This window comes from Dipteris shenzhenensis, chromosome 13, assembly GCF_047967505.1.
Source record: "Dipteris shenzhenensis isolate YYH24624 ecotype China chromosome 13, Dip_SZ_1.0, whole genome shotgun sequence".
Classification (NCBI taxonomy): Eukaryota; Viridiplantae; Streptophyta; class Polypodiopsida; order Gleicheniales; family Dipteridaceae; genus Dipteris; species Dipteris shenzhenensis.
In genome coordinates this window covers 29583111-29586204 of record NC_141608.1, presented here as the reverse complement: position 1 = coordinate 29586204, position 3094 = coordinate 29583111, and positions in this window count along the sequence as shown.

Here is a 3094-nt window from a genome sequence, read left to right as displayed (position 1 = left end):
CGTGCATTTTGCTCAATGTTTGAGGAGCCTACTTGACATTTACATTTGCAGAGCTTTTGCTATCATTTTTGGGTTGGTATTTGTAGATTTGCAGTCAGCTTTGGAGCAACCAGCTCATTGCATTGTAGCCTTGAGGCTTTGACATTTGCAAGTCATTTTCTTTGGGGATTCTCTTTTGGAATGGCCCACCATCAATCTCTTGGAATGCTTGCCCATGAAGACAAGCTTGATGCTACCAACTACCCCATGTGGTCATACTTGGTCCACCACTTGTTGGTATCCCAGAACTTTTGGGGTATTGAAAATGAGACCTGTCTATGCACCATGGGCACCTACTACTGCTGCAACCACTTTTGCCACTTTTGGTTCATCTACCACTACTCCCATAGTACCTACCGTCGCAGACCCTTCAACACCCAAACAAATTCGTTGGGATCAGAGAGATGCACAGGCACATGCAGTGATTGGCATGAATAGCAAGAGGGAGGTTATAGCTCACATTTGGTCTTGCAAGACAACCAAGGATACATGGGATACTTTGGCTAGTCTTTATCAGATTTGCAACAATGAGGCCCGGGTTGCCTATTTACATATGCAAGTGGATAGTGTTAAGATGAAGGAAAGGGACATCATGGATGTCTATCTTACCAAGATTAAGGAGTTTAGAGAGCAGCTCATCAATGTTCATGAGATTTTCCAGATTCACAGGTATTGTCTATACAAAACTTAGCTTCGATTAGCTCGTTGCCCTACTACCGCAGGAAAACCAGAGCCACTCCAATTGGGTTGCCTCCATTCATGTAGATCAAGCTTTTGCTACTCCATATCACAAAGGCAAAGGTAAAGGAGGCAAGAATTTCAGCAAGTCCAAACCTTCTGGCACTTGATCTACTTCTGTCTCGTTTGATGGAAAGAAAAAATCAAAGCGCTATAATTATTGTAGGAAGCCCGATCATGACATCTCAAAATGTTGCAAGCGCATTGCTTCAGAACAGATTAAACATTAAAAAGGTCTTGTTGTCACAAATGCTCATGTTGCCCTTGAACACACTCATGTGGAGCAAACATGGCTCATGATAGTGGGCATTTGTTGTGACATGTCACTACCATCAAGAGAGGCATGCTTCAGCCTTAACCATTTCAGATTGAGTTAGATTGGTATTTTGAAAGTGGTGCATCTAAGCACATCACTTTTTGCAAATCTCTCTTTCAATCCTTGGGGGCTGCTCCACATGGTGGCACTGTCACTTGTGCCAATAATGCATCCTATCCCGTGAAGGGGATTGGCCAGGTTGAGGTCGATTCGCGTCAAGGGATACAATCACCCTTCTAGAAGTGCTTTAAGTTCCAAGTATAAAAAAGAATTTGATTTCTATCTCAGCCACCTCCCTAAATGGCTTTAGGGTTCTTTTTTATGGTTATCGTTGTGCCATGTATGGCAACCGGTATGATGACTACATTGTACTTATTGGGTCATTTCCAGTGGGCTGGACCATCTTGATACCTATGAAAAACAGCCAACTATTGAAGATAATTGTCTCTGAGTCTGTCATTTTCGATTCACATTTGTGGCATGAGAGATTGGCGCATCTGAATTATAAAACTTTGGTGAAAATGCATTCAAAGGATATGGTGGTAGACCTCCCACCCATGCATGCACCTGCCGAACATGTTTGTGAGGGCTGCTTATTGGGGGAAATGCATCAATTGATCGGACTGTTGGTGCATCCAAGAAGTTGCATCTCGTGAATAGTGATGTATGCGGACCGATGCGAACATCATTGCTAGGGGGTGACGTATACTTCTTTGCTTTTGTGGATGACTTCACCAGATTCAATTGGGTTTATGGCATGAAGGCCAAGTCAGATGTCTTCTCAAGCGCTTTCTTGCCATGGCTAAGAATGAAAGTGGGAACAAACTCTTGACTCTCCGCACTTACAGGGGGGTGAGTATGGGAGTCGTGCGACTTGCCAACAAGTGGGTCTACAAATTGAAGTGGAAAGCTAATGGCAGTGTTAATAAACAAAGCCCATCTTGTTGAGAAAGGCTATGCCCAACAACATGGAATTGACTTTAAGGAGACATTTTGTTTCTAGTTCCCACAGAGGATAACTTAGCAAATATCTTCACAAAGGCTCTACCACAACCAAAGTTTAAGTTTTTTACATGCCTTACACTTGGCACCATTTATTTCGTGATGTTGATCTCCTTGTATTGTCAGGTTGCTATATCCATCTCATGATACTAGTTTCCAAGTATACCTGAGATGTATTTAGGATACTTCAGCCATACACATAGAGCGAGGTTTGTTAGCACTTAGACCTGGTATGGCCTTGTAGGCTAGTTAGGACATATTGTCCTAGTCTTGGTCAACCATGTGACTTTGGGAGCCACACTTGTGCTTTCTCATAATCCACTTGCAAGTTCTATCACTTGTCGTCAGCTCCCTAGCATTCCACTTGCATTTCTATTGCACATTGTGGGCTCCATACTTCATGGACACTTTAGTCCTAGAGGATGGACTTAGCAGCCCCCAACGTCCAACGAGACTTCTTTGGACCTTATGAGTCTCAAGCTCATAGGGACTTTGTGGCAGGATTTCCCATCTTTCAAGTACATAGGCTTTAAGTAGTCCCAAGGACTTCGTGTTCTTGGTCTCCAAAGCTGACATAGACTTACCAGCTTCCAAAGCCCTTGACATCTCTGAAATCTTCCTCTAATCCATGATTGAACCAAAGGAAACCTTCCGCAAGGAGGTGAAACATGCTTATGCACCAATCTCAAATTTCATCTGGTAGCAGCTAACGTGCATTATTTTGGACCCCTTGCTTTATCAAAGACATAAAGCTCAAGTTTTTACCATTCACTGATTAAGATATACGCTCTCTGCGCAAAGGGAAGGTTACAGAACATGATATACATATTGATTCATTTACAGAAAAGCTTCATACTAATTTCGAAGACACCGCTCTGCATGAGAGGATGGATGGCAACCATGTTATAGCCGCTCTTTACAACCCAGTACTGGTTTAAGAACCATATAGTCATTACCACTTCAGACAGGTCTGAAAAAATATATATATATCTTTGAAAT